We start from the raw sequence: 12,353 nt of genomic DNA on the forward strand, positions 1-12,353 counted from the left end.
CATGCACCAGTCCACCAAAAGTATTTTTAAACCATACATTAGTAAGAAATGATATAGAACTTTGGAAGTCTGGAAAATATCTCCATTAAGGGTGCTCAGAAGGGCACTTGACATTGTACACTCAGGGGGTGTTGGGCAGATGTCCATAGATAACCCTGTGCCTTCCCACTGCTCCTCCCCCTCCTCATGACCCTTGATATCCAGGGCTGAAAGTGGATTCTGTGCGTCTCAGAAGAAAGCAGATGTGATAGCTGTGTGTGGTGAGGAGGCGCCAATAGGCCACTGGACCAGAAGCAAGGACAACCCTGGCTATCGGCATTCCCAGCACGCCATCTAAGTCTGCTTCACTCCTTTGCAAGAGACATGGGGAATGGAGTAAGTCTTTCTCGGTCCCACCAGCCAGCTCCCAAGTAATGACATGGAGACTTCTTATTAAGTACAAAAGCTCAGCCTTAGCTTAGGCTTGGTCCTAACTAGCTCTTATAACTTAAATTAACCCACTTGTATTAGCCTCTCTCCTATCGTGGGACATTACTGCTCTTCCATCTTGCTCCTCCTGTTTCTGCTCTGTGTCTCCTGGCATCTCCCATGTGTCTAGATTCCTCCTCCTCTTCCGTTCTCTCTGCCCAGGAGTCCTGTCTATCTCTCCTGCCTATTGGTCGCTTAGCCTTGTGTTACCCTAATCGCAGCAACACATCTTCACACAGCGTACAAATACTCCTCAACAGGGGAACATGAAGAGAAGAGCCGGATCCCCAAATACACTTTCTCCTTCTGAGGCAAGTAAGAGGCAGCCAGGTAAACGCTGTCTTTCCGGCTGGTGCCAGAGCTCTGAGTAAAAGTGGGGGGTGCTGAAGATGAGCTCCAGGGCTCCAGAGATGGTGTTGGTGCAGCACCTTTCATCCTGGCACTTGGGAGGCTGAGGCAGGAGAATCTTGAGACGGAAGTCAGCTTGGACTATATGGTAAGACTGGAGGTCAGCCTGAGATACCTGGTAAGATTCTGTCTCAGAAGCGTAAACCTTTTTATTGCATTATTTATTTATTACTTGTGTGGATGTGTGTGAGCACACAGGCGTACTGTAGTGAGCATGTAGACAACTTGTAAGAGCTGGTTTAGTTCTCACCTTCCACAAAGTGTGGGTTCTTGGTATCGAACTCAGGTACTTGGGCTTGGCAGCAAGTGCTTTTACCCACTGAGCCATCCTGCACAAGCATCTCTATTATTATTATTATTTAAACAAAGGACCAAATGGAAGTAAAATTCTTCTTACCCAACTCTCTTTGCTTGCTTAACCAAGTACAAAGAGTTCTAGAACACTTACCTTTATTAAGATTCTGTCTGCTTTGAAGGCAAGAAGGAAGGGATTTGCTGACTTAAGATATTTCCTGGGTGTTTGAAAATTTAAATAATGTCGTTAGTTCTGTATCTCTGCCTTTGAGTGGGCTTCACCCCACTCTCAGGAAGGTTCTCACTAGGCCTCAGAGGAGATGATACTCAAAAGGAAGCTTAAGGTCAAGAGGAAGTTAGATGAGGTTGGACGGTGTGTGTATAGGCCAGGGGAGAAGGGGGCACCTGCAAGCAGAGGTGAGGGGTGAAGGGGGTGGTGTGCTTGGAGAACTGAAAGTCATTTGGATGGAGACTTAGAGGGGTGCACAGAAAGCTGAGTCTGAACAGATAGGAAGGCACCAGATTGCAGAGTCCCATGACGGGCTTGGAGAACCCAGTGTGTCCCTGAAGGACTGAACACGAGCATGTCCAGATCTGCAACTGCGCGTGCTCACTCCGTCAGCAGACCACGTACAGGGGAACTGGAGTGAGGCAGGGAGAAGTCACAAGTCCCCTGCAGAAGAGCTCGGGAGGTAAGATGGGAATTCCACAAGGGAAATGCTGCCTGGTGTCATCAGGAGTCGTTTCACAACCCCAGTTCAGGCAATGGTTAAAATGATCAACAAAAGTGACACTCCTTGGGTCAGGCATGGTGGCGCATGCCTTTAATCCCAGCACTCAGGAGGCAGAGGCAGGTGGATCTCTGTGAGTCTGAGGCCAGCCTGGTCTAAAGAGAGAGGACCAGAATAAACAGACTCCAAAGTTACACAGAGAAACCTTGTCTTTGAAAAACAAACAAAAAAAAGAAAAAAGAAAAAAGAAAAAGAAAGAAAGAAAGAAAGAAAGAAAGAACGAGACTCCTCACACAGTCTCAGGATCACTCTTGGAAAAAGCACAAAGGGAGAAACCACACTTTTGCAAAGGGAGGATCCAGGAGCCACTGCCCTAAGGAAAAAGCCAAACTCAGCGTGTGGTAGAAGCGATCCAAAAGAAACGATACAGCATCTCTCACATATAGCCCTGTTTTCAGAGATGGTTGACATCAGTCTAAACATGAGGAAGCAGCCAGAATGTATGTATTATGTATGTATGTATATTTGTATGAAAATCAGTGATATGTAAGAAAACTGGTTGAAATCCTTCAAAACTTCAGCGTCATAATGAACAAAAATGAAAACAAAATGAAAGGGGATGGCTCTAAGTCAAAGGAGCACAGTCCAAAACAAAATATGTGATATTGAGGAGGTCCTTGACCAAGAACTGAAACAGCTCTCAAAGACATTTGGGGACAACTGGAAAATTTGAATATGAACTAAATGTCATACATTGGTTTTCTCTTGTGTTTCCTTTTTAGTAATTGGCTCCTATTTATTGACTTATTTGTGTGTATGTGTGTGTGTGGTGCACAGGTGTGTTGACATGCATATGTGCATGCTGGTACATGCAGGATTGCACCTGCGTTCACACGTATAAGGAAGCCGGAGGTTGAAGCCAATGTCTTCATCTAACTCTCTCCACTCCAGTTTCTTTGTTTATTTCATGTGTACGAGTGTTTTTGCTTTCATGTGTGTCTGTGCACCTTGTGCATGCCTGATGCCCACAGAAGTCAGAAGAGGGAGTTGGATTTCTGAAACTGGAGTCGTGGATGGTCATGAATGGTTACGTTGTTTTGATGAAATTTGGGTCCTCTGGAAGAACAAGTGAGGCTGGGCATTTGTGGCTGGGCATGGTGGAGCACCTTTTTAATCCCAGCATTTGGGGAGCAGAGGCAAGTGAATCTCTGAGTTAGAGGCCAGCCTGGTCTACATAGTAAGTTCCATGACAACAAGTGCTCTTAACCACTGAGCCATCCAGCTCCATTCCTGGCATTTTTATGTGGGTTCTGGAATTGCAAGTCAAATCCTCATGCTTGTGACACAAGCAAGTTACCTACTAAACAGTCCCCATGGCCCAAGGATGCTTTTATTCTTGTATGGTACTAGGAACTTTTTTTTTTCTCCCTGAGACAGGGTTTCTCTGTGTAGCTTTGGATCCTGTCTTGGAACTCATTCTGTAGTCCAGGCTGGCCTCAAACTCACAGAGATCCACCTGCCTCTGCCTCCCGAATGCTGGGATTAAAGGCGTATGCCACCACCGCCCAGTAGGTACTAGAGACTTAAGGAATAAAGGGTTAGGAACTTTCAGAACTTCAGGAACATATGCAGTGTATGACTATGTACATATATGATAGATATGGATGCTTTTACAGGCATCTGACTTATACATAAAGTACACTGAACATGTAAGGGGGATCCAAAATGCTACTGATCTTTGCATTTGGATAAAAGACACAGAATTCCTGAACTGTGTTTCAGAGTTTTTAATGTTTAGATACTATAAAAAAGAATGAAGTCAGGTGGTAGTTTAATCCCAGCACTCAAGAGGCAGCGAAAGGTGGATCTTTGTGAGTTCGAGGCTTGCCTGGTCTACAAAAGCTAGTTCCAGGGGTTAACGAGGGCTGTTACTATCTCAAAAAAACAAACAATAAGTATGAAACGGAGAAGAATTAAATGAAAGTCAGACCCAAGACATCAGCTTAATCAACAAGTTTAGTGAGCCACAGCACTAACAGTATAGCCTGGGGGCTCAAACAACAAAAGCACTGCTCACTGCTCTGGAGGCTCCAAGGTCAGGGTGCCCAGGTGTCTGGGGTCTGTCGGGAGTCTTGTGGATTGCAGTTATTGTTACCTATACACACTGGCTGACTTCACACTGCAGAGAAACGACAAGGTTCTCTGGGGCTCCTATTATGAGGACACCTATTTGTGAGGGCCCCACCCTCCTCATCTAATTCCCACCTAATTCCATGCACCGAGCAGGGCAGGAATTTCAATGTCTGAGTTTTGGAGGGACACAGTTCATTGTATGGGATGGGAGTTAGAGTTGAGAGAAATAGAGAGATATTTGAAATCCGTTTAGTGTTTGGATACTGTCCTGGTTACTTGTCTCGTGGCTGTTGGTATAATCTATCATGGTGGAAAGGTCAAGCAGTCTGAGGGAGTGGCAGCCGGTAGCATTGTGCCCACTGTCAGGATGCAGAGAGAGAAAAATGTTGGTGCTGAGTTCGCTGTCTCCCTTGTATTCAGTCTGAGACTCCAGCCCATGGATGATGCTGCCCACCGTCAAGGCGGGCCTTCCTTCTTTAATTGACTTCATGTAGAAAATCTCTCACAGACACACCCAGATGTTTGTTTTCATGGTGATTCTATTTGTTTTTCTTTTTCTTTTTGTGTATGAGTTGGAGGAAAGGAGTGTGCCACAGAGGGCAGAAGAGGTACCCGGTCTCCTGGTTTTGGAGTTACAGACGGCTGTGAACCTTCCAACACTGGTGCTGGGAACTGAACTCAGGACCTCTGGAAGAGCAGTAACCACTGAGGAATCCCTTTAGACCTGTGGAGATTCTAAATCAAGGCGACAGTCAAAGCAACCAGGACCCACCTGGAGTGAAGTCAGTTGCCAGTCTGGCACAAAGATTATAGGAGACACTTTTGTAATGTTTATAGTGGCAGAAATCTTAGTGTAGTTTAAATGACCCCTCTGAGAGGCTGGGAAGTTATGGGCGGCAGCTGAATGCAGGACTCAAAAAGCTGGAATTCGCCCCTGGATCCACAGGGGGCAGCTAGGAGGGAAGGGTATCAGTGCCTGGGGGCTCTTCTTCAGAAATAAAAAGACTGGGGCAGAGGCCTCTAAGGAGCCTTTTCCAGGTGTGTGGTCCTGGTCACCTCTCTTTTCTAATGTCACTGGGAGTCACCTGAGCTGAGCGATAATGAGATTTGTCGCGTCTGCCTTTCCAATCTCTTGGGCTCGGTTTCATTTCCCGTCCGTTCTCGGACACTCTCTCGAGAGGCTGTTCTTGACTCAACAAGGCCTTCACTGAACATTACTCTAGACATTGCAGTTGCTGGTGCTGTCCCTTCCTGACCTGTCTGCCCTTGACGTCCTGAGAGCTTCTTCCCAGACGCTTGAATACTGCTTTCTATTAATAACTCTGATTTTTCTCTTTGTTATAAAGCCAGCACATTTTTATGGCAGACAAAATTGAAAACCATGTGGAAGAAAAATTTTAAATGAAATTCACAATTCCCTCATCTTACTAGGAGCCGCCATCAACATTTCTTTGAATGGATATGGAGATGTTTGCGTTCCTCACAGTGGACTCTTATAAAACACACACTTCTGTATTATGATTTTTATTTAATAATTTAAGTATTCTTTTGGGGAGTAATGGGACAGATCACTTTATGTGTAAATTTGTTTTGGTGGTGCTGGAGTTGAACCTGGGGCCTCACCTATACTGAGCGTGACTCCAACGCCTCATTCTTTCACAGAATTTCACAAGGTTTGGATGTCATTATGGGACTCGCATTTAATAGCCCTCAATACTTAAAGCATATTAAAAACTGGATAAATGCAACATTAAGATGAAACGTGGGGGGAGACTGGAGAGCTGGCTAAACATCCGAGAGCAGTGGTTGCTCTTCTACGGGAGCTGGGCTGGGTTCCCAGCACCCATACTGCAGGACTCTCTGGCAGACCCAGGCATGGCAAGATGGCATGGTCAGCTTTTGCCCTTTTCCTCCCTTCCCTCCCCCTTGCTAAAAACGATTGCAGCACATTCCTAAAGCTAGCCCACAAGATCTGCTCCTTTCTTTGACCACTGACTCATTTCTGAGACTAAACACCGAGGTCCAACAGAAATAATTCATTATTTGGCTAAAATGACTGATCAGGATTTACCAACTCACCCTAGCACAGACTCCCCCCTTTCCCCTTAAAAACCCACTCCTGCAACAAACACCTGCTGCTGCTGCTCCCTGCTGAAGGAAGTCTGCCTCTCTCTGCCTGTCCCCCCATTCACCCACCCCCGCACCTACCCCACCCCCTGCTCACCAAAATTGAAATATGGAAATAAGTTTATCACTATTTGTAGCTCTACACAATTGAAAAAAAATCAACTTTTGTTTTGTTTATTAGTTTTTTTCAAGTTAGGGTTTCTCTGTGTAATGCTGGCTATCCTGGAATGCATTGTGTAGACCAGGTTATCCTTGAACTCATAGAGATCCACCTGCCTCTGCCTCAGGAGTGCTGAGATTAAAGGTATTCTCCACCACTGCCCAGCTCAACACTTTTATAAAAAAATTTTTCAAATAACTGGGCAATTCTTTGCCCACGCCTTCATGTTCTGATGTAATGCTGACGACTTATGTCACCAGCACTATTGAGGAAACACCAAGGGGATGGGGGGGAGGCGAAGACATGAGTTTAGAATTCTAGTTTATGGTGCTCTTCTGTTTCCCTCGGTTCCACAGAACCACTGTGTGGTGGTGGTGGGACAGCAGAGAGTGTGCAAGTGAGGGGACCTTGCGAGACAGTCGAGTAGGGGAAAATGAACTAAACATAGCAGGTGCTTGGGCACATGTGGCCATTGCTGCACAGACGCCTTATTTTCCTTTTTTATTAATGCTAAACAAGTAAGTCGGATTTTGATGTTTTGTTTTGGGGACGGAGAAGAAGAGAGAGCAAAGGATGGGGTCTACAACAGACGCAATCACTCATGAGGGAGACTTCTGGAACCTTTTGAAACCAAAACAAAACAAAACCCAGCACTAATTATAATCATTTCCCAGTGCTATTAAATTAATGCAAAAGCATAGTTAACACTTGACAGACAGGCATTTTTAAAAGCTTCCAAGATGAATCTAACCACCTACTTCTTCTAGCTTCTAAAAATTTGATCCAAGAAGGTCAAACCACATAATTCTCCCTCATAGCTCTCATAGCTCATAGAGAAAGAACCTTGACCCCCACACCCACATCATTACTCTTACTCCCCTCGATAGAAAAGGAAACTGCTTACTAACTAGCCCCTCTGGACTCACTGTTAACCCTCATTACCGGATCTATCTTCACTTGAATTTATGCCTATATACTCCTTAGCTGTGATGGGACAAAGCCAACTCTATTTTTGTGCTGGGCCCTAAGGTGGTTGTCAGCAGAGAGGGAAGTTCCCTAGACTGCAGCCCAGCTGCTCGAGGTTGATATCAGCACAGTGGAAAATCCCCTGGAGTGGAGCCAACCAGAGAGTCGCCCATACCCCTTATGCCCATAACAATAGATTTGTGATTTTTTTTTTTTGCCTTTATAAATCCTGCCTAAGAAGAGAGGGATACCTCCTCTGGCTCCCGCTGTGGAGGTGTGTAGGAAGTGGTCCGAATTGCAGTTTGCATAATTAAACTTTGTTTTTGCCTTTCGATGAGTCTGTGTCTTTAGTGGTCTTCTTGGGGTCCCTGAGACTTGGATACTACATTTGGGGGCTTGTACGGGATCGTCATAAGACCCGTAAGACCCCAAGACCACGAAGGTTTAAGTCAGCTGGAGGGGTGAGTTACAGCCCTGTTTGTCTTTTGTTTGTCTGTAACCTTCAATTTCAGTAGCAGCTGCGTTCAGCTCTCTCTCAGTTCTTTCCTTAGTGGATGTGCTTGCAAGGCTGACCTGGAGGGACCAGGAGACATTCTGGGCCCTCATCTGGGAAGTCAGCGGACTTCCATCAGTAATTCTGATCTGGGGGATGAGGAAAGCACTCTTAGAGACCTCCCTTCCGATCCGTTCGGTTTCGGAATCATTGAGCCCCCCTTCGGACTCACGTTCCAGGTCCATCTGTAGACCACAGTCTTCTATTTAGAATCCCCTGTCTATTTTTAAAAGGCCTAAAAGAAACAGCTGACTCATCTTATACAGCCAAGTCTCAATATTTTCTCTTTTTGATGTTACAAGCTTATTTTCTACTTGAGGGGTTGGATTTACTGAAACCCAAAAATAGACCTTCATGTCAGGAAATGTGACTTTCTGTGAGTTTGAGGCCAGCCTGGTCTACAGAGCGAGTTCTAGAACAGCCAAGGCTACACAGAGAGAAAACCTGTCTTGTAGTAATAAGAGCGGCGGCGGGGCTGCGTCCCCAACACCCCAGCCGCCTGCTCAGCTAGCTTGTGCCCGAAATAACAACACACAAACTGTATTCATTTAAACACCTCTTGGCCCATTTCTATCTAACCTCTTCTAGGCTAATTCTCACATATTAATTTAGCCCATTTCTAATCATCTGTGTTGCGCCCCTAGGTGCGCTTACCGGGAAGATTCTAGCCTATGTCCATCCTGGGTCGGAGCTTCTTAGCGTGCGTCTGCCCAGGAGCCAGGAGCATGGCGACTCTCTCAGGCGTCTGCTCCCGAGAGGAGAGATGTCGAGACTGACCTCACTTCCTCTTCCTCCCAGTGTTCTGTTCTGTCTACTCCTCCCACCTATCCTCTAACCAATAAAATGGGCCAAGGCAGTTCCTTTATTAGCCAATGACCTTCCTCCATCACTGTCTTGAAAAACCAAAAACCAGCCGGGCGGTGGTGGCGCACGCCTTTAATCCCAGCACTCGGGAGGCAGAGGCAGGCGGATCTCTGTGAGTTCGAGGCCAGCCTGGTCTAGAAGAGCTAGTTCCAGGACAGGAACGAAAGCTACTGAGAAACCCTGTCTCAAAAATTAAAAAAAAAAAAAAAAAAGAAAAAAGAAAAAGAAAAATCAAACACCAAAACCAAAAGAATGTGACTTTCATTCATCAAAATGATTTCTATTTTTAAAAAAGAATCCTCTGTCTAATTGCAGTCTGTGTGACAGTCCTTGTCTTACTTGTGTGTCTGCCATTTGTTCGGCAGCCGACTGATGGGCTGAAGATGTGGTGTTTTCTTCAACCCCCCCCCCCCCAGATTTGACATTTACACATTGGCGGGAGGTCAGGAACACCACCCATAAGAACAGTGTAGACATTAAGAAAGGAAAATGGGTAATTTTATGGTCCTCTTTTGACGTGGGCTGGCCTCCAGAGGGAATGTTTGACTTAGACACCATACGCTGTGTGGAGAAGTCAAGTTTTTCACCCAGGATAAGGCATCTGGATCAGATCCCTTACATTGTAACTTGGAGAGAGTTGGTAGACAAGCTGCAGGGCCCCCTCCCCTGGATTAAACCATTTCCCTCTCCACCCCAGCCCTCTGCCCCTACATAGGTGTTTGAGGTGAAGCCAAAGGAAGACTCCAAACCACTGGTTCTCCAAGCGGGGGGGACTGAGGAGTCTGAACTTTTTCCTCCTCTCTACACTCCCCAGCCTCTGCTGTGTACAGTTCCTGCCCCTTCCCCAACACCTAAGCCCCAACCTGAGGCTAATCAAGGGCCAGCACAGGCTACTCAAAGCTACCAAGGGGCAATAGGGGAGGTACCCCAGGTAGAAACCTTGGTTGCCCTGCCTCTCTGGCCAGCAGGGCCTATAGATGAGGACAGAAATCAGCATTTTCACTATTGGCCCTTTGCAACCAGCAATCTATACAATTGGTGTACCCAAAATGTTCCCTTTTCTGAAAAACCTCAAGATTTTATTAACCTATTGAAAACTGCCCTTTTCACCCACCAGCCCACTTGGGATGATTGCATCCAACTGTTGAAAATATTGGTCACCACTGAAGAGCGGAATCGGATCCTTGAGGCAGCCCAGAAATTGGTTCCAGGGCCTGCAAGAGCTCCTGTAACAGATCCTGCTCTCATTAGTGCCTATTTTCCTGCCACCACACCCGAATGGGATTATAACACAGCACTAGGTAAGGAGAGGCTCCAAATCTATCACCAGGCTCTATTGGCAGGTCTCAAGGCAGCAGCTTGTAAGCCTACCAATATGTCCAAAGTTTACGACATAAGGCAGTGGGTGGAGAGAGTTCAGCAGCCTACCTAGAAAGACGACTTGAGGCGTTCCGGCAAAACACTCCATACGACCTGCAAATGGAGGAATCCACCCAAATGCTGATGTTTGCCTACATAAATTAGGCTGCTCCTGACATTAGAAAAAAAATTTTAGAAATGCGAGGAAAAAAAAATCAGAGAATTACTGGCAGCAGCAGAAATGGTTTATAACAAGAGGGAGACAGAGGAGCAGAAGGAGGAAAGAAGGGAGCGAGAGGTACAGGAGAAAGAGAAAACAAATTAGAAACCAGGAAAGGAGCTTGGCCCAGATCCTGGAACAGCAACAAGCACAACATAGACAAGACCTGAAAGAAATCCTGATGGCGACAGGCACCAGATGCTCAAACCATCTCAAGATGCTGAAAGGAGACTACGACCCAAACCCAAGGTAGGCAAGAACCAATGTGCCTATTGTGAGGAAGAAGGACATTGGGTTAAGGACTTCCCTAAGAAGGGGGGCTGCCCAGCCCAAGTGCTTCCAGCATCCTGGGCAGAAGACAGCAACTAGGGGAGATGGGGCTCAGAACCCCTCCCTGAGCCTAGGGTAACCCTAAAGGTGGAGGGGAAACCTACTGATTTTATGGTAGATACTGGAGGAGAAAACTCAGTCTTATTAAAACCTGGGGACCCATGTCCACCAAAATTACCTGGGTCCAAGGGTCCACAGGGACCAAATCTTACTCATGAACTACCCGAAGATTAGTGGACTTGGGAATGGGATGGGTAACCCATTCATTCTTAGTAATACCTGAATGTCCCTATCCTCTGCTGGGCCAAGACCTCTTAAACAAAATGAAAGTCCAAATTCATTTCTCTGAGAAAGGAGCCAACTGGTCCATCAGAATGGAGAGCCAGTCTTGGTCACTAGTGACTTGGCTGAGGAATACCGATTCTACCAGGAACCAACAGCACCAAAGCCTGATATAGAGAACTGGCTCCAATGGTTCCCTCTGGCTTGGGCAGAGACAGGTGGCAAGGGACTGGCCCTCCTCAGGGCCCCAATCTGCATTCAGATCAAAGCAGGAGCAGATCCCGTTAAGGTCCACCAGCATCCCATGCCACTAGAAGCAAAGAGAGGCATCACCCTCCCCCTGCACACACACACATACAGAGGCTATTTAGGCTTGGGGTCCTAGAACCTATCCAATCTGCCTGGAGCATGGCCCTGTTGCCAGTTAAAAAGCCTCTTACTAATGACTATCGCCCAGTTCAGGACTTAAGGGAAGTCAACAAAAGAGTAATGGACATACACCCTCCTGTCCCTAACCCTTATACACTGTTGAGTACCCTGCCTCCCGACCGGCAATGGTACACTGTGCTGAATCTCAAAGATGCATTCTTCAGCCTGTTAGCCCCTAAAAGCTAGGCCTGCTTTGCCTTCGAATGGCAGGACCCAGAGATCGGAATCAGTGAGCAACTGACTTGGACCAGCCTGCCTCAAGGCTTCAAAAACTCTCCCACCATCTTTGATGAGGCTCTACATGAAGACCTGGGGGAATATCAACTCCAAAACCCAGAGGTGAGTCTATTACAGTACATGGATGACCTGTTGCTTGCTGCGGAGGATCGAGAAACTTTCTCAGATGCTGAAGATGCTGTCAACAGAGTGGGAAGTTCCCTAGACTGCAGCCTAGCTGATAAAGGTGCTGTCTGCAGAGAGGGAAGTCCCCTAGACTGCAGCCCAGCTCTGAAGGTGCTGTCTCCAGAGGGGGAAGTCCCCTAGACTGCAGCCTAGCTGCTGAAGGTGCTGTCTGCAGAGGGGGAAGTCCCCTAGACTGCAGCCCAGCTCTGAAGGTGCTGTCTGCAGAGGGGGAAGTCCCCTAGACTGCAGCCCAGCTGTTCAAGGTTGATATCAGCACAGTGGAAAATTTCTGGACTGGAGCCAACCAGAGAGTCACCCGTACCCCTTATGCCCATAACAATAGATTTGTGATTTTTTTTTCCCTGCTTTTAAAAACCCTGCTTAAGAATGGAGGGATACCTCTCTTCCTCCTGCTGAGTTGGTGTGCAAGATGAGGACTGATTCTTGATTGATTTGCATAATTAAACCTTGTTTTTGCATTTCAATGCGTCTGTGTCTCCGGCAGTCTTCTTGGTTCCCTGGGACTTGGGCACTACACCTTTCTACATTTTTCTTTCAAATATACACATTTATTTTTGTTTTCTTCTGTGAAACCAGGACATTTATCTTATGACTGATTGAAATCCT

This window comes from Microtus oregoni, unplaced genomic scaffold (genome assembly GCF_018167655.1).
Source record: "Microtus oregoni isolate MIOR12 unplaced genomic scaffold, Mior012 000062F_ref0000492, whole genome shotgun sequence".
In the NCBI taxonomy this organism is placed as follows: domain Eukaryota; kingdom Metazoa; phylum Chordata; class Mammalia; order Rodentia; family Cricetidae; genus Microtus; species Microtus oregoni.